The following is a 27,100-nucleotide window of genomic DNA, read 5'->3' as shown; positions in this document are numbered from 1 at the left end:
AGAATTTACACAAACAACTGCTTTTCCAAAAAGTACGATTTCACGTAAATAGATAGATGGCATGCGGTTCGTGATATATATGCGGGAAAGAGACCACCAAATGTAATTTTGTATGATCAGTTGTAGTCCACACGAAACGCATTCCATGTATTTAGCATATCAGAACATTCTGTTTTACCGTTCTGAACTTGAGTCTAATTAAAGTACCCCAATGCTCGTAAATGAATGGTGCCAGCAAAGCCGAACTAACGTACGTCGAATGGTTTCGTATCAGGTATATCCCTAAACGGAAGTAAGTTATTGTCATCGGTAGAAATTTACATTAGAAATTTGAAATAAAACTCTATGCTGGTATTTCAAGCCAGTTCCAACCGATTTTATGAGCTAAAGTTGTTGCTATAAGTATATGCTGTTTATGTCAGTAAATATATTAAAACTTGATTTTCAACCATAAGTTCTTCATCTAGCTTGCAATCCTGTAGCATATGTAGAATTCTGACTGTATACTTTTGGGGCACACATTATAGTCGTTAGTCATTTGTAACGTTTTCCTCTCAAAGTCATTTAAGAAACATCATCGTTTGATTGGGTACTTGCACTTATAATGAATATATAATCAAATGGTGCAGCATCCTAAATACCCAAACGCTGTCCGTCATTGCCTAACCAGAAAAGCACTTCTGTAATTTCTCTGTACAGTTTCGACTCGTACCAGTGAAACTGTGTTTAACGTCCCATATTTGCACTGGGAGAGGGGCGTATGCAACTCCCAACGTCAATCGCATCTGAGTATTCCGCTCCCTGCACCACCACCGTTCGCCATCGTGCGGCTGTTTCCATCGGCTGCGATACGAGTGGCGGGTTGCCAGCGTCCCAGGAGACTCCGTCGACGTTTGCGCTTCCGAACGCCCTTACAGTCTCGCCGGTCTGCCAGCAATAAACTCCAACCCGAAAGATATTTTGTGCCACGACGCAAGTGAGATCCATGGTTCCGCCGAAACCCTGAGATTAAATGGCTTTTGCGTTCGAATTGAATGCTTCTCTTATTGCCTTTCACGCTAAATTTATCCGCAAATTTTGCAACCTCCGTTCAGGAATTTCTGTGTCTTTACTTATTCCAAACAGCATATATCTTTAATAAGTTTCATATGTCCTGACCACACTTTTTATTATTTCCAAAATCGCCTTACGCCTATTGAGCTTCCGTCATTTTCCAAGTATATAAAATACAATACATAACCGATATCAAAGGTATGAAAATGTGTGCTATTTCACCATTGGTTACATACATAGTGTAGAGATTACAATAAAGTTTTCTACCTTACTTATCTCCTATCACTCACAGAAAATTGTTAAATATGTACATTGCATCTCATCATCATTCTTAAAGAAGAGAGAGCCGCGCGGGGTTAGCCGAGCGGTCTAAGGCGCTGCAGTCATGGACTGTGTGGCTGATCCCGGCTGAGGTTCGAGTCCTCCCTCGGGCATGGGTGTGTGTGTTTGTCCTTAGGATAATTTAGGTTAAGTAGTGAGTAAGCTTAGGAACTGATGACCTTAGCAGTTAAGTCCCGTAAGATATCACACACACAGACAAAGAAGAGACAGATGAAAAATGGTACCAAATAACAAATTAGAAACCAAGTGCGCTTAACTTCTGAGCGGCCCTAGATACGTAGTACAGATGTATTTGTTTGTTCACTAATAAGTTTGTAGCATTATATCGTATCAAACAATTTCAGGAGTAAATATTCCATGAAACTGAAATATCAACTGAGACATGTAGTACTTTCTAACAACAGGCGGCGTCCATGCAATTCCTTTTCCTCCAAAAGGAGGAAAATCAAATAATTCAAATAATTGAGGAAGACTTTATCAGGAAACATCAATGTAACCCAAACGTCGTCCAGTTTTACAACCATGTAAAAACCATTCTTACTTTAATCATAATGGTACAGTGGTAATTGTGCAAAATTGTGTAAGTGGTTCCCACTTCTTCATATTACAGATTTACAATATCCTGTCTATAGAAATCTAAGATAATTCATACAAAATACCTAGACATTAAAAAGTGCTGTAATTGTACATATGATAAATCAATGAATGTTAAGAGTAAGGAAATTGAAGGGGAGGTTAGGAAAATGCTTTAACAACTTCCAACAGCTCCAGCACAGCAGCCAAGATTAAACAGTAAGGAGTAAAATAAAATAAATATGTAAGTACAGACTGACTATATACAGTAAGAGACCTGTATAAGACATAGCTTTTCCATTTAGAAACATTCTTTAAAATACATTTTACTGTATTTCAAAGCAATACCTACTCAAGCTAGTGAGGATGAATTTTAATGCTGTATAATACTAATGCATTTTGCATAGGGAGGATAAGAAAATTTCCGAGTTAACTAAATGTTGTAGGTAAGACAGTAGAAATTCAGTAACTCATGTTTCTGTGAGTAGGGTACACAATTTGAGTCACATATACACTACTGGCCATTACAATTGCTACACCACGAAGATGACGTGCTACAGACGCGAAATTTCACTGACAGGAAGAAGATGCTGTGATATGCAAATGATTAGCTTTTCAGAACATTCACACAAAGTTGGCGCCGGTGGCGACACCTACAACGTGCTAACATAAGGAAAGTTTCCAACCGATTTCTCATACACAAACAGCAGTTGGCCGACGTTGCCTGGTGAAACGTTGTTGTGATGCCTCGTGTAAGGCGGAGAAATGCGTACCATCACGTTTCCGACTTTGATAGTGGTCGGATTGTAGCCTATTACGATTGTGGTTTATCCTACCGCGACATTGCTGCTCGCGTTGATCGAGATCCAATGACTGTCAGCAGAATATGTAATCAGTGGGTTCAGGGGGGTAATACGGAACGCCATGATGGGTCCCAACGGCCTCGTATAACTAGCGGTCGAGATGACAGGCATCTTATCCGCATGGCTGTAACGGATCGTGCAGCGACGTCTCGCTCCCTGTGTCAACGGTTGGAGACGTTTGCAAGACAACGACCATCTGCACGAACAGTTCGACGACGTTTGCAGCAGCATGGACTATCAGCTCGGAGACCATGGCTGCGGTTACCCCTGACGCTGCATCAGAGACAGGAGTGCCCGCGATGGTGTATTCAGCGACGAACTTGGGTGCACGAATGGCAAAACGTCATTTTTAGGATGAATCCAAGTTCCGTTTACAGCATCGCGATGGTCGCAACCGTGTTTGGCGACATCATGGTGAACGCACATTAAAAGCGTGAATTCGTCATCGCCATACTGGCGTATCACCTGGCGTGATGGTATGGGATGCCACTGGTTACACTTCTCGGTCAGCTCTTGTTCGCATTGACAGCACTTAGAACAGTGGACTTTACATTTCAGATGTGTTACGACCCGTGTGTCTACCCTTCATTCGATCTCTGCTAAACCCTACAGTTCAGCAAGATAATGCACGACTGCGTGACCTTTTCTGGATACAGGAAATGTTCGACTGCTACCCTGGCCAGCACATTCTCCATATCTCTCACCAACTGAAAACGTCTCGTCAATGGTGGCCGAGCAACTGGCTCGTCACAATACGCCAGTCACTACTCTGTGGTATCGTGTTGAATCTGCACGGGCAGCTGTACCTGTAGAAGCCATCCAAGCTCTGTTCGACTCAATTTCCAGGCGTATCAAGGCCGTTATTGCAGCCAGATGTGGTTGTTCTGGGTACTGATCTCTCTGGATCTATGCACCCAAATTGCGTGAGAATGTAATAACATTCAGTGCTAGTATAAAAATGGTTCAATTGGCTCTGAGCACTATGGGACTTAACAGCTGTGGTCATCAGTCCCCTAGAACTTAGAACTACTTAAACCTAACTAACCTAAGGACATCACACACATCCATGCCGGAGGCAGGATACGAACCTGCGACCGTAGCAGTCGCACGGTTCCGGACTGCGCGCCTAGAACCGCGAGACAGTTCTAGTGTAATATACTTGCCCAATGAATACCCGTTTATCATCTGCATTTCCTCTTGGTGTAGCAGATGTAATTGCCAGTGGTCTATTTAAACAGTGAGAAGCTCAATGTGGCCTAAAATTGACGGTAACTTAATCAACAGCACAATTTTAGTCGTTATAGCAATCAGCGACGTAGCAACCTTAAATAGAAGGAAACAACCAGGCATCGCCCTTTGCCTAACAAGACAGTAGGCAAAGCCAAATAATAGATGTGAAAATCTCCAGTGTTATTAAAAAGAGTAAGACAATTGAATGAAAAACTACATGACAATGAGGTCAGTGGCGAGAAGTGACGAGAGCAATTCGATTTTGTTTATTTATTATAGTGATTCTGTTAACAAAACAGTGAAAATTTTCATAAATAGTGGTACTGCTGATATTAAAGTGTAACCTAGGGCAAAAATTTACATTAATGACGAAATTAAAGACATATTGTTTTTTGTATGCAGAAGACAGACATAGGAACAGAGTAAGACCCTGGATCTAGGTATACCTATACTTAAACCACACTTGAAGTTGCACCGAGTGTCACATCATGTGCATCCAGTTAGGAACAGTCGAACAGCACCCCTGTGTCAGTTAGATGAGGATCTAAGTATAAAACAACTTCCGCTTTTGAGAAGTCCTTTAACATGAGAAGCTCGTACCATTTTGCAGAAAAATGAAAAGATTTATTCCTACCAGAAAATGCTTACCAAGCCTCCTTAGATTCTGCTAACGTATGTACTGTCATACCAATTTCTGAAACCATTGACATTATGAAGCGAAGTTAATCAGAACATAAGAAAATTTGGCGAAGTGGGAGAGTAGAATTGGTCATTACGTTAGAGACCGCCTTATCTTTCAACTATATTATTATCAACCAGAAGGCTTATCTTTGGGAAATAGCTTACTGGCGCCAGTAACCAAAATTTTCATGAATCACTTGGAAAACAGTTTTGTTATTATTAGATAAGCAGAAACTTGGAGTAACGTTCTTGCTTACAGCACATATGTGAATGAAACCTTCATAGCAATAAAAGGCAATGATGAAACGATCAATGATGTGCCTGTGAAATTTAATGCAATTCACTCCAATATTAACTTTATAGTTGAATACGAACTTCGACAAGTTTGAAAGTTTATTGATTTAAATATAAATTGGTTCACTGACAAACTGACCTTTGGCATTTTTAGAAAGTCAACTTTACAGACGCCCTTATACCAGCGGACTCATGCCACCCGACAGTGCATAATGGACCTACTTTCTTGCTGTGCGAAATGACTCAACAAAGCTTTCGCCAAATGCTAATGAGACAGAAAAATAACTGAATATTTTAGAACAGATATCAAGGTTCAAGGAAAACAACAGTAAAGAAGATAGGTCTCTGTACAATAAGCTTATAAATAGAAAAAGCACTCAACGGTCAAAAAAGCAAGATAAAATAAAGATAACTATGAATGCAGGGAACTTTCACTGAATGTGTAGCAAACAGATTCTGGAGGCATATTATTGCTTTGGGGTTAAAACGTAAGCTCCATCCACAGGCCCTGGCGTACAATACCGACCGGTCGCCGTGCCATCCTCGGCCCTCAGGTGTCGTCGGATGCGGAGATGGAGGGACACTTGATCAGCACACCTGTCTCCCGGCCGTATGTCAGTTTCCGAGACCGGAGTCGCTACTTCTCAATCAAGTAGCTCCTCTGGTTGCCTCACAAGGGCTGCGTGCACACCGCTTGCCAACAGCGCTCGGCGGACCGGATGGTCAGCCATCCGAGTACAAGCCCAGCCCGACAGAGCTTAACTTCGGTGATCTGACGGGAACCGATGTTACCTCTGCAGAAAGGCCGTCGGCTTTGGGGTTAAAAACTAGTAGTAGGTTAGGAAACAAACTATGAGACGCGACTGAGACAAGGCGTAATAACTATGAGGCCATGGGTGCCTACAGGAGTAAGTGTGGTGGTTGTGAAAAACTTTTTATATGACACATTGCTAGGTCCTTAATAACATTTTAGAGAACTTACACAAGACAGCAATAAAGGCTGTATAAAAAAGCAGTTTTCACGAAACAATTACACGTTAGTTGAAATGCAAAACGATCTTAAAATTCTGCATCACATCCCTAAAGGCTGTTCTTACATACACTTGAGAAATCAAAAATTATTCAGAATAAGTTAAAGTTTTCATCAGAAATACTAAGCGAACAAACAGATTTAACGAAATCTGGTTTTTCACATAATTTAAGGGAACCTTACAGACATATTTCATTTCTCAGCCTAGGGACGCACAACAGTTCGCCACTACACATTATTCTTTTTGTGATAAATGTTGCACCATTCTGTATTTTGCTCTCAAGTCTGTTCATATTTGTTTGCTTCTCCCTGTGGTGCTTCTTTTCTTTTTCTTTTTTTTTTACTCAAGATGAGTAAAAGCTTAATTATTCGCTACCCATAGAAAGCGCGTCAATCACTCGTATTTATGGACCGATAAAGTATTCGTACGTTATTACACGTTAGTGTAATTGCTTGATACGGGCAAGTCTTCAGGTCCAGATTGTATACCGATTAGGTTCCTTTCAGATTACGCTGATACTATAGCTCCCTACTTAGCACTCATATACAACCGCTCGCTCACCGATAGATCTGTACCTACAGATTGGAAAATTGCGCAGGTCGCACCAGAGTTCAAGAAGGGTAGTAGGAGTAATCCATTTAACTACAGACCTATATCATTGACGTCGGTTTGCAGTAGGGTTTTGGAGCATATACTGTATTCAAACATTACGAACCACCTCGAAGGGAACGATCTATTGACACGTAATCAGCATGGCTTCAGAAAACTTCGCTCTTGTGCAACGCAGCTAGCTCTTTGTTCGCACGAAGTAATGGCCGCTATCGACAGGGGATCTCAAGTTGATTCCGTATTTCTAGATTTCCGGAAAGCTTTTGACACCGTTCCTCACAAGCGACTTCTAATCAAGCTGCGGAGCTATGGGGTATCGTCTCAGTTGTGCGGCTGGATTCGTGATTTCCAGTATCAGCTGCAAAGCGATTTAGAAAAGATTGCTGTATGGTGTGTCAGGTGGCAGTTGACGCTAAATAACGAAAAGTGTGAGATGATCCACATGAGTTCCAAAAGAAATCCGTTGGAATTCGATTACTCGATAAATAGTACAATTCTCAAGGCTGTCAATTCAACTAAGTACCTGGGTGTTAAAATTACGAACAACTTCAGTTGGAAGGACCACATAGACAATATTGTCGGGAAGGCGAGCCAAAGGTTGCGTTTCATTGGCAGGACACTTAGCAGATGCAACAAGTCCACTAAAGAGACAGCTTACACTACACTCGTTCGTCCTCTGTTAGAATATTGCTGCGCGGTGTGGGATCCTTACCAGGTGGGATTGACGGAGGACATCGAAACGGTCCAAAAAAGGGCAGCTCCTTTTGTATTATCGCGTTATAGGGGAGAGAGTGTGGCAGATATGATACACGAGTTGGGATGGAAGTCATTACAGCATAGACGTTTTTCGTCGCGGCGAGACCTTTTTATGAAATTTCAGTCACCAACTTTCTCTTCCGAATGCGAAAATATTTTGTTGAGCCCAACCTACATAGGTAGGAATGATCATCAAAATAAAATAAGAGAAATCAGAGCTCGAACAGAAAGGTTTAGGTGTTCGTTTTTCCCGCTCGCTGTTCGGGAGTGGAATAGTAGAGAGATAGTATGATTGTGGTTCGATGAACCCTCTGCCAAGCACTTAAATGTGAATTGCAGAGTAGTCATGTAGATGTAGATGTACTTAGGACTAGGCACTAAAAGGCACAAACTGAAAACCATCTATCTCAGTGTTACTGTAAATGTTCCATAAAGCCTTCCCGTTCTTTAATTAAAAGTTGAAATTTTATACAGTGTTTATCATCGTAGTATTGCAAACAGTTTTAAAAGATTTTAGCACTATGTTAACATTAATCCTATTTACCTATCCCGTCCCTGCAAGCACGCCCCCGCCCTCCCAACATTCAGCTGATCTTAATTGCTTCATGACATTTTACAATGCTTGGTATTTAGAAAAAAATCTATTTCTTGGTCACAGAACCACAGAATATCTTACAATACGTTGATATAAATGTAACTTCTAAGCCTTCTCGTTTCAATTTGTTTCGATTTTTTACTAATTTATCATATCTATAATACTTACAGATATCTTTTATTATATAGTTACACCCATTTCTGTAAAATTTATCGAGGATTGCTATAGAAAACGAACTATAAAACGTAATATGAGGAACTGGGGACCAACTATGTCAGGTTGCACAATCTCTAATGTGCCGTTATCTTTAATATTACACTGATTTTTATTTGACAGTCTTGGTTCATGGTGTGGGTTCCTGTAGTCATGTCCTAGTTCATGAAAGAACGGGCAACGTATGAGTGGCCAAGTAAGTGGTCCCGACAGTCGGAATACCAGTTACTTTGGACTAAGGCTGGGCATCTCGGACATATTCTGAGTCGTGGTCACCTTTGTGCTCATATGGCAAACCCGAGCGAGGTGGCGTAGTGGTTAGCACACTGGACTCGCATTCGGGAGGACGACGGTTCAATCCCGTCTCCGGCCATCCTGATTTAGGTTTTCCGTGATTGCCCTAAATCGTTTCAGGCAAATGCCGGGATGGTTTCCTTGAAAGGGCACGGCCGATTTCCTTCCCAATCCTTCCCTACCCCGAGCTTGCGCTCCGTCTCTAATGACCTCGTTGTCGACGGGACGTTAAACACTAATCACCACCACACCATATGGCAAAGACTACCAAATCCACCGGTTAGTCCCTCAGCCGTTAGGGGAAGGACCCAATGGGAGTCTGGGCAAGTAAGGCTAGCAACCTGCTTCACTGGTACTTTAAATATGATGCAGGCAACAATCAGAGCAAAATGGCTCGTACCTTTGGAGGTGACGGAGTCCCACCTCTAACTGACAAACCAGGGACTCCTAAGATACGACTTGGCAAACAAATGGTAATGAGATGGGGAGCTATTAATATCAATGGGGGCTATTCTGGGAACAAGGTAGAGCTGGCAGAGGCTGCAAGTAAGATGAGGCTGTACGTTTAGCTGTTAGTGACATTCGGGTAAGGGGTGAGAAAGCAGAGGAAGTGGGAGAATATAAGGTCTACCTGTCAGGAGTCAAAGCAGGAACAGCACAATGGGGTGTAGGGCTTTACATCAGGAAAGAAATTGAACCCAGCGTAGTTGCAATAAGGTATGTAAACGAAAGACTGATGTGGATAGATTTGACAGTGTCTAGCCAGATAATTAGGATTTTGTCAGTATATTCGCATTGTGAAGGGACAGATCAAGATAAGATGCATAGTTTTTATGAGGCACACCGTGATGTAGTTGTTAGAGTAAAGGACAAGGACAGTGTCCTGCTCATAAGTGATTTTAACGCCAGGATTGGAAATCGAACAGAAGGGTATGAAAGGGTTATGGGTAAATTTGGAGAGGATATGGAGGCCAACAGGAACGGGAAACAACTCTTGGATTTCTGTGCCAGTATGGGCTTAGTAATCACAAACTCCTTTTTTAAACATAAGAACATTCACCGGTATACTTGGGAAGGCAGGGGAACCAGATCTGTCATTGACTATATAATAGCAGATCAGGAATTCAGGAAGGCTGTGAGGGACACACGTGTATTCAGGGGATTCTTTGATGACACTGATCACTATTTAATCTGCAGTGAAATTGGGACTGTGAGACCGAAAGTGCAGGAGGTCAGGTCCATATGTAGGAGGATAAGAGTAGAGAAACTTCAGAATACGGAAATCAGGCACAAGTACATAACAGCGATCTCAGAAAGGTACCAGTTACTTGAATGTAGTCAGTTACAGTCATTGGGAAAGGAATGGACAAGGTATAGCGACACTGTACCTAGAAGTGGCTAAAGAATGTCTCGGAACAGTAGTGTGTAAAAGTAGGATGAAGCAGACAGCTAGGTGGACTGACACAGTCAAGGCAGCCTGTAAAAGGAAAAAGAAGGCGTATCAATAATGGCTACATACTAGAAATCAGTTACAAAGAGAAAGTTATGTTGAAGAAAGAATCAAAGCCAAACAGATAATTCCAGCATCCAAGAAGAAATCTTGGGAAGACTGTGGAAACAGGTTGGAGACTATGGGTCAAGCTGCTGGAAAACCATTCTGGAGTGTAATTAAAGGTCTTCGAAAGGGAGGTAAGAAGGAAATGACAAGTATTTTGGACAGGTCAGGATATAACTGCTGCTGAATCCTGTGGATGCCTTGTTCAGATGGAGGAAATAGTTTGAAGAGTTGCTCAATGTAGTTGAAAATGCGATCAGTAATGTTTCAGATTTCGAGGTAGAATGGGATAGGAATGATGAAGGAAATAGGATCACATTAGAGGAAGTGGAGAAAATGGTCAATAGATTGCAGTGTAATAAAGCAGTTGGGGTGGATGAAATTAAGTCGGAACTCATCAAATACAGTGGAATGTCAGGTCTTAAATGGCTACACAGGATAATTGAATTGGCCTGGGAGTCGGGACAGGTTCCATCAGACTGGACAAAAGCAGTAATCACACTAATCTTTAAACATGGAAACAGAAAAGATTGTAACAACTGCAGAGGTATCTCTTTAATCAGCGTTGTGGGTAAAATCTTTTCAGGTATTGTTGAAAGGAAAGTGCGAGTATTAGTTGAGGACCAATTGGATGAAAATCAGTGTGCGTTTAGGCCTCTTAGAGGTTGTCAGGACCAGATCTTTAGCTTACGGCAAATAATGGAGAAGTGTTACGAGTGGAACAGGGAATCGTATCTATGCTTTATAGATCTAGAAAAGGCATATGACCGGGTTCCTAGGAGGAAGTTATTGTCTGTTCTACGAGATTATGGAATAGGAGGCAAACTTTTGCAAGCAATTAAAGGTCTTTACATGGACAGTCAGGCAGCAGTTAGAGTTGACGGTAAATTGAGTTCGTGGTTCAGAGTAGTTTCATGGGTAAGACAAGGCTGCAACCTGTCTCCACTATTGTTCATATTATTTATGGATCATATGTTGAAAACAGTACATTGGCTGGGTGAGATTAAGATATGTGAACACAAAATAAGCAGTCTTGCATATGCGGATGACTTAGCTGTGATGGCAGATTCGATTGAAAGTTTGCAAAGTAATATTTCAGAGCTAGATCAGAAATGTAAGGTATGAAGATTAGCACCTCCAAAACGAAAGTAATGTCAGTGGGAAAGAAATATAAACGGATTGAGTGCCAAATAGGAGGAACAAAGTTAGAACAGGTGGACGGTTTCAAGTACTTACGATCCATATTCTCACAGGATGGCAACATAGTGAAAGAACTGGAAGCGAGGTGTAGCAAAGCTAATGCAGTGAGCGCTCAGCTACGATTTACTCTCTTCTGCAAGAAGGAAGCCAGTACCAAGACTAAGTTATCTGTGCACCGTTCAATCTTTCGACCAACTTTGTTGTATGGGAGCGAAAGCCTTACCTTACCTTATCAACAATGTTGAGTTTACGGATATGAAAGTAGCTAGGATGATTGCAGGTACTAGTAGATGGGAACAATGGCAGGAGGGTGTCCACAATGAGGAAATCAAAGAAAAACTGGGAATGAACCCTATAGATGTAGCAGTCAGGGCGAACAGGCTTAGATGGTGGGGTCATGTTACAAGCATGGGAGAAGCAAGGTTACCTAAGAGACTCATGGGTTCAGCAGTAGAGGGTAGGAGGAGAAGATACCTGGATTCGGTTAAGAATGATTTTGAAGTAATAGGTTTCACATCAGAAGAGGCACCGATGGTAGCACTGAATAGGGGATCATGGAGGAATTTTATAAGTGGGGCTATGCTCCAGACTGAATTATGCGAATTATGCGAAAGGCATAATCAGTCTTAAATGATGATGATGATGATGATGATGATGATGATGATGATGATGATGATGGTTACATTACTGTTTGATGGTTAAGAAGTTTATTATTAAATAAGGGAATCTAGATGGTTATCATATACTAGTGATGGTCCTCATGTAGTGCGTTTCAAGATTGCGTCTCCTCAGATTGTTTGAATTTTCTGAATGATGCTCATCCATTTGCTCCCATCAGCGGAAACGACAATACATGGACGCCGACTGTTGTTCAAAGTGCTACACTCCCTACTTCATATTCTAATTTCATTATTTTATATACTGAAGAAATTGTTTTATAGGACGTATTGATAGAAAACTTATTTATGAACAATTAGATGAATCGTCTATCCCGCATCTCACTCTGCCTTGCAGTTTAGACTACTTCATTTCTAATTTGTTACTTGGGAGCCGTTCCTACTTGTCTCCTAGTTAAGAATGTTGACAAGATACAGTGTATCTAAATAATAATTTACTGTGATCGACATAACATTGGTAATCTAAAGCGCCTTCGTCTACTCTGTACATTGTATCTGTAATCAAGGGTGAAATGTTACATTTTTCGTTTCTTTTGGTACCAATTATGTATTGTGCGTTACAACCTTTGAAAATGACGGAACACTGAAACGCGTAAGACGATTTGGGATATAATAAAAACTATTTTCAAGACATATACAGAAGTGCCTCTCAATGGACGCTTCATGTCATAACTTTTTTATGCGAGTTGCAGCAGTTTTATGTAATTTTAAAGATAATTTCATATTGGTTTACTTTATTTGAAGATATTATATGTGATCCACGATTTCTTCAACTCCCAGGTCGTGCGGTAGCGTTCTCGCTTCCCACGCCCGGTTTCCCGTGTTCGATTCCCGGCGGGGTCAGGGATTTTCTCTCCCTCGTGATGGCTGGGTGTTGTGTGATGTCCTTAGGTTAGTTAGGTTTAAGTAGTTCTAAGTTCTATGGGACTGATGACCATAGATGTTAAGTCCCATAGTGTTCAGAGCCATTTGAACCATCTTCAACTTCCACTCGGAAGTTCTTTCCAAGTTGGCTGTCATTTCGTGTGGTTATAGTAATAAGTCAGATTTTAATTTATTACAAAGGCTTCATCATGCAGGACTTTTACTAACAGGGTTACATTTGGGCTGTAGCATCCTGAACCTAAAGGAAGTTGGATTTTTTGCCTCACTTACTACTTTATCAGTGCTAATAGTCTAATGGCAAGATTCACAGGAGTGAGTAACTTTACTTTATCCAAGGTGATTTCCAATTTAAAAAAGTTAAAGCAAGTACATGTCTCAGCGCTCGACAAATCCGAAAATAGCATACCACGTGTACGAGGAAGTTACCTGGTTCCGAAGTGGTGTTCAGGTTTTATATCTATTCAAGAAACGCTCGTCATCTTTGTGCAAAAACAGACTGTGATTGTAGTGCAGGATCCATGGTTGGACGTCTCTTATTACAATATCAGTCAAAGGAGTTCCGAAAATTTTATCGTTATGTCTGTTGCCCGACTCTAGGATTTGCACTACTGTTGGAGAATCTTAGTGTTGCACACACAGCTTTTTGGAACTGGAATTTTTGGATATTTACGGTATTACAAGTACCTGAAAATGTTTTCCTACCTAACGTGACGGGCATAAATCGCTCCACAATGTAAAACTAATTTAAGTTAATCACCATTATTAACTGAGGCATTGAGAACCATAAGCCCAAAAACAATGTTTTGGGGAAAGTAGATGTTTATAAAAATCAAATTTATATATAAACCATCAATCTCATACGTCTTAATTCATTTGTAAGCAAGTCTCGATATAGTACACTTCCTGTTAATAAATAATCTATTTATTTTTTATGAAATATTGTTTAACATTTAGGTTCATATTTATTATTATTGCTAATTCACAGAAGTTCCATATTTAGTGTAGCGACAATTGTGTCTTTCGAAAATTTTAAAGGTTGTATATAACATGAAACTAGAATCAGAACTAAAAGAACATACACACGGAAACAGTATTAGTCCAACGCTTTATAGTCCTCGATATCATCATTTAGGTTAGGGGCATTCTCTGGCTTGAGTTTCAGATTAAATTTCGGATACACCTCCAATTATAAATATAACTACTGCGTACATGACGCAGACACGAAATCATTTTATCAACCCGAGAGAACATATGAGCAGTGCAGAGTAACAAAATGTGCTATAGGTCCATATCGAAATGGGTATCTGAGAGACACGTGAGACACCTTATCATTAATGTTTGTTTATACATTAGGGCTGAAAGATATAGCTAAAGCTGGTGCACACTAAGATCAACAGATATCAGAAACATGCCCTCAAGGTTTTCACCGAATCAGTTATGAAAATGGCTGTACCAGATTGCAGCACTTGCAGTCAGTACCAAGTAAATAGGTGAAGTCCATCAGTCGCAATAAAATTATAGTACGTTATTGTTGTGAGACCTTAGTTTCTGACGGCGTATACAATATTGAAATAGCTTACGGGAATGCAGCCGAGTGACGTCGTTCAAAACCACCGATATTTCGATAGAAGAACAACCTGATATTTTCACGGCAAAACTGCAGCAAGTGTGCGCGGGCGCCGGGTCCTGGCGTCTCGTCTCGGTGCGGCCTGTTTATTCCATACGCTGCCAACGACCTATCTCCATCGGGGCGCTCTCGTGCCATTCTTGATAATGTTGTATTCCACGCGCTGCTGAGTTGGAAGCCACTGTCCCGATTGACCAGGTTGTCACTAACCCGTATCTCCACTGCCTCTTTAATAATTGAGTCCCAGAAACCTTTCGCTCTACACAGTCTCTTGGTTTCTTCAAACTGAAACGTGTGTTCTTCACTGAGGCTGTGCTCCGCTACCGCGGATTTTTCTTTATCTCCGAGGCCCCGCTTCTCACATGTTCACAGATGCGTTGCGTTATGCAACGCTGCGTCTGCCCAATATATTGTTTCCCACATTTACAGAAAATACTGTAGGCACCCGGAGTCCTTAGACCGAAGTTGTCCTTCATTAAGCCCAGCATATTTCTGATTTTTGTTGGAGGATGGAAGATGGTTTTTATATTGTTCTTCTCCAGTATCCTGGCAATCTTGGGCGTGGGTGGTCCTGTGTACGGGAGGAACGCCAGACCTTTGTTGTTCTCATCTTCTTGAAGGTTCTTCTCCTCCTTCTTCTTGCTCATATGGAGAGCGCGTCTAATCTGCGTGTCGGAGTATCCATTCATCTGGAAGGATTTCTTCAGGTGCTGAATCTCAGCAGATAAACTGTCCTTGTCGCATATGTCATGAGCTGTGCGGACCAGGGTAGTGAGCACGGGTTTCCGTTGTGCTGGGTGATGGCAGCTGTTGGCGTTGAGGTACAGGTCTGTGTGCGTTTTCTTTCGGTAGACCGAGTGTCCCAGTGTGCCATCCGGTTTCTTCTTTATAAGGATATCGCCTGAAGATGGCAAGTAAGAAACCTGCTGAAACGTTGCTAGAGAACAACGCAATGACTCGGCTGTCAGCACGAGAAGAATTTATCATCAAGATTCGCCGAGAAAGCCTGCATTCTAATATAAGACGATACGACCGTCTCTGAAACGGAAACAGCGAGGGGAAAAAGTAAAGATTTGTAGAAGGAACTTTACTTCTTTTCTGACAAATGGTGCAGCTACTGGCAGTTGATACTGAATGTATATAAATGCAACATATTGTGAATACGCAGGAAAAGAAATCCCCCACTGTACAACTACACTGTGGACGATACATTGCTGGAAACAGTAACCACCGCAATATGCCTAGGAGTTTCTATCCGAAACAACCTTAAGTGGAATGACCACCTCAAGCGAATAGTAGGGAAAGCAGGTGCGAAACGAGATTCATTGGATAATTCTTCGGGTAATGTAACTCATCCACTAAAGAAGTGGCCAACAGAGCGCTTCTTTGAGTACTACTCGTCAGCCTGAGATCCTTACCAGGTAGGACTGATAGAAATGATAGAGAAGATCCAAAGAAGAGCGGCGCCTTTCGCGAGAGCGAAGCAGAAATGTTCAACAGACTCCAGTTGCAGACGTTACAGGAGAGGCGTTGTGCTTCACGGAGAGGGTGACTATTGAAATGCAGCGTTCCAGGGAGATACAGGCAACACGTTACTTCACCACAATGACTAAAACGAGAAAAGTCGAGAAATTAGTGCTAATACTTAGAGACAATCATTCTTCCCATGCGCCATTCGCGAATGAAGCAGGAAAAGGTGGATCACTCGGTGGTATGAGAAGTACCCTCTGCCTCAATGTGTCAGGTGGCTTGCGGAATACTGACGCAGATGACGTAACTGTAGGTTTTAGATTACGTGAATTGAACGTTATAGGTCAATTACTGTTTACGAAGAGCAAAACATCGGAAGCTCTGCGAGACGTTCTGCAGACGATGCTGTTGACTGTAGGAATATTACAACGCCAATAGACCGTAGAAAAATGCAGAATGACCTGTAGGTGATTGCTGATCGTTGAAGCAACTGGCAGCTAACCTTCAACGTAAATAAAAGGAACAAATAGGAGAAGCGATTAGGTATTGTTCGATTACGATACAGGTATTACACCACAGTTTTCGGTCTCTTATACGCCTATCTTCAGGTTTTATTAGAGCGTGCTGTGACCCCAAGCGCCATGGTGGACTAGCGGTATTTTCAGCCTCTGCTAAAATACATAAAGTTATAATGCCTGAAGCCTCTGAATGAGCTACGTGGCGGCAATTTTCATGTGTTGTTTTCTTTAAAGTATTGTTGAGGATCGACCACTTTCTGTGAATGTAAAGAATAAGACAAGCATGAGAACTACAAATAGGGGCCTTATTACATTCGTGTGAAACGAAATGTCCATATACTTGAGAAGGTTGTTTGCCATACTTGTCATTGTTTAAATATTAAGGAGGAGATGGACACCTCGGAGGCGGCTAACGCTTACTGAACACTGGTGTGGGATATCTGGCTGGAGGAGAGACATACGGATGATCCGCAGTCGCGGGAGCGATGGAGTAACCGTAGACCACCTGCTATAACTATTTGTCTCGGTAAAACGTGTGAATGTAAGAGGGAGATCATCAGACGTTTAACACGGAGTTTAATTACAGTGGAGTGAAGAAGGAGGAAAAATAAATAATAGTCGGAAACTTTGATCCTTGTATGAAGCAAATGCCAGTTTACCGACACTAGGACATAAAGGACGAATTAACGTTCTTCAAAAATACATATGCTGATGTACTAATTAGGAAAGTAGTTACATATGTATAAAGAATTAACTTTAGGATAGAACTTACTACTAATGATAATCAAGCTTGAAGAAAAATTTTTTTGAAGGAAGGGAAGGTACGGGAGGACGTTCGTATGTGCATTTCTAATAAACTTGGCAAATTCAGTTTGCAAGGACTTGATTCGACAGGTGTGCCTTGGCTACAGAATACTGGGAAGGATTCGGATTTTGCGACATACAGTGGACCACGAAGTCAGTGTCAGTTGATGCTGTTAAAAATTGGCCTGATACTGACCAAGCTTTACACCTAAAACTTCCGTATTTTCTAATAGTCCTTATATTGGTGATCTTCTTAACGGTAATGAACCTAACGCTAATGCTGATAATTCGTCTGAGATGACATATTTTATACATATGCTAAACAATGATGTGTATCTGCATTTTGTAAAAGAGAGGAGTGAATAACACTTTAAATAAAGAACTTTGTTTGCAGCTGACGTCTGCGTTGGAGTCCTTTAATGCCAACTGGGAATACATACGTAATTATTTCGACAGTCTCTCCCCTGCATTCCTAGCTCCTGATTCATCGACATGGCTTGATGAATTACCAATAAAATCACCGGTGCTGCCGTTATGTGAGTGGTTCAAATGGCTCTGATCACTATGGGACTTAACATTTGAGGTCATCAGTCCCATAGAACTTAGAACTAGTTAAACATAACTAACCTAAGGACGTCACACACATCCATGCCCATGGCAGGATTCGAACCTGCGACCGTAGCGGTCGCGCGGTTCTAGACTGTAGCGCCTAGAACCGTTTAGCCACTCCGGCCGGCTTCTTTAAGTGTTCGAGGAGCTTTGGTACTACAAAACAAATTGCGAAGATCTAATAAGACAGTTTAGAGAGGTCTCTAGAGACTAACTGCGAGGAAATCAGATGTCAGGCTGAAATTCATTGGGAGAATTTTAAAGAAATGTAGTTCATTCATAAAACAAGTGGCTGACAACGCTCGTTTGACCGAGTCTACAGCACGTCAGTTTTGACTACAAGTAGTGTTATTAGAAGAGACAGGGAAGATCCAACGAAGAAAGGCAGGTTTCATCACGGACTATATACTGAGTGTGATTGTGTTATGGGTATGTTCTACAAACCCTACTTCCTTTCGTTAAAATATGGTTGTATTAGTAGCAGAGTAGATTTCTGTCGACCTACCAAGACGTATGTTCGCAGAAGAATTGGGCAACATATTTCTTCAACCCCCACATATGTCTCGCGAAGTGACCACGGCAAAAAAAATCTGAGATATATATGAAGCACATGGGGAGGTCTTTAGCAGCTGCCCAGCCCCGTTCCTCTACAAAGAAACACAGCTGATTTGAATAAAAATCAAGTTTCTAATCACGGATTCGTGTCGATTAGGTAATTAAAAGTCCAGCGATGGTAGTTACAGACATATAAATCATTTAATTACAATTCGACGAAATTAATCAGTTAAGTTATTCATTAAAAGCGATTTTCCCGGCCAACTGAAATCACCGATGGCTCGCCTGAGTAGACCATCGAATGGTGAGGGTAGAGCAATTTCCATGTTCATCAATCAATAACCTGATAATATTCACAAATCGGCGAACATCTGCCGGAGTTGGGGGTCGTTACTTTGAAACTGACATTAATCGTTCTAGCGGAGGAGGCATTGCTGCGCTACATCCGAGGTTACAAAACTACTGAAACACAGTCTTCCAGACCCATTTTGTTGCAGTTAATGGTCTACTTCAGTTCGTTCTTCGTAGTTTATTGTACATATGCTGGTTTCCATCAATTCGCAAACAACCGTGGGTAAATACAACCTGCTTTAGTCTAGATCTCTCACAGAAGCATGCTCGTGACAACTTCAGTTGTGATTAAGATGCAGTTATGCTATTTGCATCACGGGAAATCAGCGCTATGATTCCATCTAACAGCAAGCTCTGTTACGCTGCCCCTTTCTAAGTGTCCATATTATGTGACTGCTCATGACTAACTACATCTTTCTTTCGCGATTTTTAGTTCCTAAAATTCATCTCAGTTTTTCTGATTGTCACCCACTTTACGGACTGGACTAGTTATTGTAGTTTCTCATTTGATTCTCATTGTTCTTGTCCTACAACAAGCAGACAGCTCGCCTTGCAGCCCAGAATCGTTGGCTGGCTAAATTTCTACTACCTCCCATTTATTTGTTTTTATTGTGAATATATTTGATATAATTACAGTTCACTGTCTGTTACTGGTTCGTATTTTTCCTCCTGTCCTCATCAAGGCTGATGTCTCCACGCTACAGGGAACAGAAAATTAACAAATGAGATTGGTTTTATCTGTTGTCAAAGAAACAGAGACCAGTTGCATATCTTATATCCGTCCAATATACGCTTACAGCTCCAACAAAACCAATCATTCGCGAATGGAAGAATGAAAACGGAAAATTTTGGAAAACAACGGTTAAATGTTTTGTGAACTGATTTTTTAAAAAGTAAGAAATGAAAAAGATTAGAATTACTTTGGACGCCCCTCTGAACGATATTCGAAATTATCAGCAGCATATCAGGCACGCCAAATATTAGTGTGATCTATTTTCACAAAAAATGGCTCAAATAGCTCTGAGCACTACGCGACTTAACTTTTGAGGTCATCAGTCGCCTAGAACTTAGAACTACTTAAACCTAACTAACCTAAGGACACCACACACATCCATGCCCGAGGCAGGATTCGAACCTGCGACCCTAACGGTCGCGCGGTTCTGGACCTCAGCTCCTTGAACCGCTCAGCCACTGTGGCCGAACAAAGCTGGACATCTTGCTGATTAGCTTGTCACCCCATCTGTCCATTTACGACTCCTAGTTTTACTATGAAAATTCGGAAAAAAATGCGTTCTCTAACTGCTAAGGAATCTTGTTTTCGCTCCACTCAATGATCAGAATATTGATAGTGGTAGCGCAGGTACTGTTAGTGCTTCTGGCGTATTGTTGTAGTGATGTAAAGATACATTCAGGAATGTCATCTTTCTAAAACTCATTAACAATTCAGCACCTTTATAGCTTACCTCACGTTTTTCTCCACCGTGCAAATTGATATTTCGTTTCCTTTTCAGATGTTTATGATATTTAAATGATGTAGCCCAATGTGTTTTACCGTACTAGCAGTCTTTAGAATTACCATCGGGGTGCGGATTCCAGGAGCAGACCTCTCCACAGTAATACAACGCACGATGTACTGCGGTAGTCGTAAAGAAAGGAGGTCGGGGTTAACGCATTTGTTTTTGTGGCCTGCGCGGGGGTCGTGGGAGGCCCTCGAACAGGCCGTTAGCGGAGGAGCAGCTGCGGGCTTTTCTCCTGCAGCAATATCTACTTGCAAATGAGGAGAGCGCGCCGCGGCAGACCTGCCAACTGCGCAAACACACCTCGTACACCGCTGATTACATCTGACGTCCGTGGCAGGCCACCACCATTGTTCCGCGGACTCGTCGCGCCGGCCGCTCCTGCGCCTAGCCTACCCGCCGAGCAAGTACAGTGGTTCCGCAGCAGCTACTCCACTCTCGTCTTCTGCCTTCAGTGAAACTTGACACTGTTAACGAAAGCCTGCCGGCAGCCTAACGCTGAAAAGAAAAAAGGAAACACCAGAAAGCAAACAATGTACGGTATAAACACCTCCCAATCATTTATTTCAATTGCTACAAGCGATGGAATATTTCACATTGACTCAATATTCAGAATCTATATAGAGTTCATAAGATAAATTTCAGTAGTTTGCATCCGGAGAGAAAAGGCTGTTTTATCTATGATGCTGCAAATGCGCTAACAAAGTGGCCTTATGGACTTCCCCTCTCCGATTTTATTCGTATTAATAGGGCACGAGTAGGACCTTAACTTATATAAACAGGATGACACAACTCTCAACCGTTTCCGGGAAGATGGAGTTTGAAAATTTTAGTCGTGCATGTCTACCCTGTGTAGTGACAAATATTCAAGCAGTCCGCACCCGAGAGAGTAAGTGCGTAGGTTCATAAGGGCGAGTTGTCTGGATTCAGTCTTGCTTTTGGTCCTCCATTTTTATTCCCAAGTAATTTTAACAACAGGTTTACACTGATGAGGCTAAACATTATGACCATCCGCTTAATAGCTTGTTTGTCCGTCTCTCTAACGAAATAAATCACGGATTCTGCGTATCAGGGATCCGACAGTTTGATGGTAGGTTTCTGGAGGTGTGTGCATTGTATACTACTGGCCAATAAAATTGCTACACCAAGAAGAAATGCAGATGATAAACGGGTATTCATTGGGCAAATATATTATACTAGAACTGACACGTGATTACTTTTCACGCAATTTGGGTGCATAGATCCTGAGAAATCAGCACCCAGAACAACCACCTCTGGCCGTAATAATGGCCTTGATACGCCTGGGTATTGAGTCAAACTGAGCTTGGATGGTGTGTACAGGTACAGCTGCCCATGCAGCTTCAACACGATACCACAGTTCATCAAGAGTAGTGACTGGGGTATTGTGACAAGACAGTTGCTCGGCCATCATTGACCAGACGTTCTCAATTCGTGAGAGATATGGAGAATTTGCTGGCCAAGGCAGCAGTCAAACATTTTCTGTATCCAGAATGGTCCGTACGGGACCTGCAACATGCGGTCGTGCACTATCTTGCTGAAATGTAGGGTGTCGAAGGAAATCGAATGAAGGGTAGAGTCACGGGTCGTAATACATCTGAAATTTAACGTCCACTGCTCGAAGTGCCGTCAATGCGAACAAGAGGTGACCGAGACGTGTAACCAATGGCACCCCATACCATCACGCCGGGTGATACGCCAATATGGCAATGACGAATACACGCTTCCAGTGTGCTTTCACCGCGATGTCGCCAAACACGGATGCGACCTTCATGATGCTGTAAACAGAACCTGGATTTGTCCGACAAATCACGTTTTGCCAATTGTGCACCCAGGTTAGTCGTTGAGTGCACCATCGCAGGCGCTCCTGTCTGTGATGCAGCGTCAAGGATAGCCGCAGCCATGGTCTCCGAGCTGATAGTCCATGCTCCTGCCAACGTCGTCGAACTGTTCGTGCAGATGGTTGTTGTCTTGCAAACGTCCCCATCTGTTGACTCAGGAATCGAGACGTGGCTGCACGATCCGTTACAGCCATGCGGATAAGATGCCTGTCATCTCGACTGCTAGTGATACGAGTCCGTTGGGATCCAGCACGGCGTTCCGTATTACCCTCCTGAACCCCCCGATTCCATATTCTGCTAACAGTGATTGGATCTCGACCAACGCGAGCAGCAATGTCGCGATACGATAAACCGCAATCGCGATAGGTTACAATCCGACCTTTATCAAAGTCGGAAACTGATGGTAAACAAGTAAACATTTCTCCTCATTACACGAGACACCACAACAACATTTCACCAGGCAACGCTGGTCAACTGCTGTTTGTGTACTAGAAATCGGTTGGAAACTTTCCTCATGTCATTACATTGTAGGTGTCTCCACCGGCGCCAGCCTTGTGTGAATGCTCTGAAAAGCTAATCATTTGCATATCACAGCATCTTCTTCATGTTGGTAAAATGTCGCGTCTGTAGCACGTCATCTTCGTAGCGTAGCATATTTAATGGCCAGTAGTGTATGTCTGTGCAGAGGTCATGCTATTCGCAAAAATAACGTGCCGTAGTTTTGTGTACTTGGTGATGGGTTCGGATGGCGACCCAGATGGGTTCCATAGGATTTAGAACAGGCGAATATGGTCGCCGAGGCATCAAAATGCGTTCTCTATAATGCTCCTCAACCACTGTAGCGCGGTTCTGTCTCCAAGGCACGGACAATTATACTCTTGAAAGATGACATCGCCATGGGTGGGAGACATCAAACACGAAGGGCTGCATGTGGTTCGCAACTGTCAGGGTGTATACGGTTACTATCATAGGTCCCACGCAGGCGCAGGAGAATGTCTCCAGTAGCATAATGAAGCTCGCACCAGCCTGCTTCCGTGGCGCAGTGCACGTTTTGTGCTGCCGTTCGCCTTGATGACGGAGTTTGTGGACACGGCCATCGACCCAATTGACAAAAATTTGATTTACTCCAAGAACATATACTTTTCCATTGATCGTCAGTCGAATCCCGATGGTGCCGTGCCCTCTGCAATCGTAATTCACGATGTCGTTGTGTTACCGTGTGAACACGCAGTGGTGATCTGCTGCGGAGCACCAAGTTCAGCAATGAACAATGGACGGTGTGCTCCGAAACATTTGTGCGTGCACCAGCATTGCGCTCTTTCGACAGAGATGCCAACTTTAAAGAGCATTGAGCCTCTGAAGACCACATTCTGTGAACAGTCTTGGGTATCTGACCACTTTGCGTCTAGTTGCACAATCACCCTTCTTCTTCTTCCGTATCCTGATGCACCAATTATATCTTCCCTTCCCAGTAATTAACAACGTAGTTTACTTTGTCATTGAGCTTCAAAATATCATCTTTAGTGCATGTTATAGACATATCTGGGCAAATCAGTAGGTGGTCGGAAGTCCTGTATTGCTCCGCATTCGCACCTATCGCTATCACTGTAACCCCATTTAAATAGGTTTGATTTGCACCCAGTTACTCCAGTACGCAGCCGGTTTAATGACCTCCAAGTTGTAAAAGGTAGTTGAAATCCCGCAGATCCCTCATCAAGTAGTTCCATTGTGGAGTGTGGAACCAATTCTTTCCTAAGAGATAGCCGCCTTGCGACGAGCTTGGTGGCGAGCTCTTCAGTAGTTTCCACGAAACACGTTGTTTTCGGTGCATATGCATCGGGTGTCGAGGATCATTCTTTTGTTTTGATCTTTCGATCTCGGCGGCTACTTGTCTGCGGATAGTGGGTGGTGCTATGCCTATGATGTGGATAAATGATGTCTGTGGGAGTTGGTTTGAGGCATCCAGTGGCAATACGTACAGTTTCGTTTACGGTGACGTCAACTTGCTTAGTGTGAGCAGAGTTCCAACTGGCGCCGCATATTCCACTGCTGAGATACTCAGCGCCAGACCCGTGGTGCGCAAAACGTGTGGTTGAGCTCCCCACGACGAACCTGTTAGCTTCCGCAGTATGTTGTTCCTGGCACAGACCTTTTTCTTGGCGTTGTGACAGTACTGCTTAAATGTAAGTGCTCTGTCCAATGTTACTCCCAGGTATTTTGGGCTGTTTGTACTGTATGTTTCAGCTCTTCCCCTTGCCACATGACTCGGAGTTTCCGTTTGGCTTGTTTGTTCCTATGATAGAAGGCAGATACTTGAGATTTACTAGGGTTTGGTTTGAGATTATTGCCGTCGTAATAGGTAGCAAGTTCTGTTATGGCTCCCGTGAGATTCTCCGCCACTTGTTCAAAGGTTTTATCCTGTGTGCCACTGCTGCATCATCAGCATATATGAACATTCGTGTCTGGTGGCTGATGGGAAGATCATTGGTATAGATGTTAAATAATATTGGAGCCAAGACACTACCCTGTGCAAGTCCATTTTTCTGTGTCCTCCATCGGCTGTTTTTAGATTGTAAGGTTACATAGTAGCGTCTTTCAGGGTGATTGTTTTGGAGCACCAAAACGAAAACAATCACCCTGAAAGAGTGGTGCGGCGTGGGGTGGCGAAGGGGTGAAGTGGACTGCGGTAGTCGTCGTCGGGTTTTGGGCCACTGCGGCTGCGGCGGGGATGGAGCTTCTCCGTCGTTTCTAAACATACAATACAATACAATACAGTACAAGGCTGAAGAAAAATCAAGACACGATCATTGCATTCGTCGATCGAGAAAAAGCGTGTGACAATATAAAATGGTGCAAGATGTTCGAAATTCTGAGAAAAATAGGATAAGCTATAGGGAGAAGCGAGTAACATTCAGTAACGAACCAAGAGGGAACAATAAAAAATGACTCTGAGCACTATGGGACTTAACTTCTAAGGTCATCAGTCCCCTAGAACTTAGAACTACTTAAACCTAACTAACGTAAGGACATCACACACATCCATGCCCGAGGCAGGATTCGAACCTGCGACCGTAACAGTCGCACGGTTCTAGACTGAAGCGCCTAGAACCGCTCGGCCACACTGGCCGGCGCTGCCGAATTCCTACGGTTTAAGTAGTTCTACTTTCTAGGGGACTGATGACCTCAGAAGGTAAGTCCCATAGTGCTCAAGGCCATTTGAACCATTTGAATTCGGCAGCTGCAGGACCGTTGCCTATCGAGACCTGGGTAAATTATTCCGCGGTTATTCTGCTGTCGTTTGGATCCACAATATGTGAATATTGATTCGATGGACAGCTCTACAGCATTACCCTACTAGCACCTGAGGAGGCATACATTTTGTTGGTGCACATTAGGTACCTTGAGTCAGGAAGCGAGCTGGTTTGCAGCCAGAATCGTGTTGACGGCGGAGAAAAGTGGATCCACGAAGCTGGTAATTTCCACAGATTCTTTTATATTTCTGACATCTTGTGGCTCATGGCTGCGTCCTTAGAGAGCCTCCTTATGGTTCGCGGAGACTTTATCTTTCAACAAAGTAATGCAGGAACACGTGTTCCGCTTGATGTGGTCTATCACGGAAGAGAGGGTATTCGACTGCTGTCCTCCCCAGCACGTTCTCCACAGCTTTCACCAACTGAAAACATCTGGTTATGGCTTGCTGACTGGCACAAAACATCACTTTGCGGCCACTTTCACAGTGTTCAGGCACCTTGGTATCACTTATTCTTAACTCTACTGGAGACGTCAATGATTGTTCTAACAGTAGTTTTGAAAATTGTTTTCTGGCAGAAACCGATGATTTCTGTACAAATAGTGTATGGTTTTGCCAATAAGTAAAGTATCTTGTAAACAAGTGTCATATTAGAAATGTGTCATATTAGAAATCCAAGATCGCTTCTACTCGATGATCAATCGGGTTAAAGCCGTTAATTTGCCAAAATGGTGTAGTTCCTCCCTACATACAATCAAATCGTCTACACTGTCTTCTTAAAAGAATCAGGATATACCTGATATTAGACATTATTGTGGGGTATCTCAACCCTTCGTGTTTATGACGATTTGAACTCTACTGGAGCCATTTTCAAGGAGGTCTCTGAAAGCCTGTTGAGGAATGACAGCCCAGTATCGTTCAAGAGCCGAAAGCAGAGAAAGAAGTTATGTCGGACGCCACGCGAAGAGGCATCTCGACGATATAATTCATCCAAAAAGTCTTCCTTTGAGTTCAAGTGGGGACTCTGTGGAGGCCAGCCCATTTCAGGATTCCACAAACCAAAGGTTCACAGATCGTGGTTTATGATGGGTACAGTGTCATGCTGATACAAACAATCGTCATCTCCAAACTGTTGCTTCACTGGTCGTACTAAACAATGCTATAATACGAGTTCATATGCTTCCGCATTTAACAGTTCTTACGAACAATAAGGGGGCTACACCGTGACCACAGAATCACCAACATTCCGTAACACCACTTCCTCCCTGCCTTAGTACTGGCATTACGCATGACGACAGGTAATCATCTCCAGGATTTCGCGACACCCATCAATCTGGTTACCACGGTGTATAGGGTAATTTATCGCTCCATATCATTCGCCTGCAGCCATTCAACGACCAGTGTCGTTGGCATCGCTCTTTAGCCCACCTCAGACTTTAGCATTGACTACAGAAATGTGTGTCTTATGAGGCCCTGCTACACCGTTGTACCCCATCCTTTAATTCCCTGTGCACACTCATTGGGGCAGTTGGACCGCTAGTAGCACTTCGGAAGTCACGAGTGATCCTTCCGCTGATTTCATGCGACTTTTGGCAACCACTGTCCTCACTCAGGGACCATCCCTGTCTGGCAAATATTGAGGTCTGCCTGCTTTTGGTTTAGCTGCGGTTGTTCCTTAGCGTTTCCGCT

At 42.7% G+C, this 27,100-nt stretch overlaps 1 protein-coding gene and 1 pseudogene across 1 annotated transcript in view; one reads left to right on the top strand and one right to left on the bottom strand.

Annotated features, from left to right (window-relative positions):
* The window catches only part of LOC126355582 (glutamate receptor ionotropic, NMDA 2B), a 1,429,141-nt gene that overhangs the window by 33,901 nt on the left and 1,368,140 nt on the right, over positions 1-27,100 (top strand). The window lies entirely within an intron of this gene.
* Positions 5,732-5,849, bottom strand: LOC126357345 (5S ribosomal RNA; annotated as a pseudogene).

Source organism: Schistocerca gregaria, chromosome 3, assembly GCF_023897955.1.
Source record: "Schistocerca gregaria isolate iqSchGreg1 chromosome 3, iqSchGreg1.2, whole genome shotgun sequence".
Lineage (NCBI taxonomy): Eukaryota > Metazoa > Arthropoda > Insecta > Orthoptera > Acrididae > Schistocerca > Schistocerca gregaria.
The sequence above is the reverse complement of the archived record's forward strand: the minus strand, read 5'-3'. Positions and strand labels throughout refer to the sequence as shown.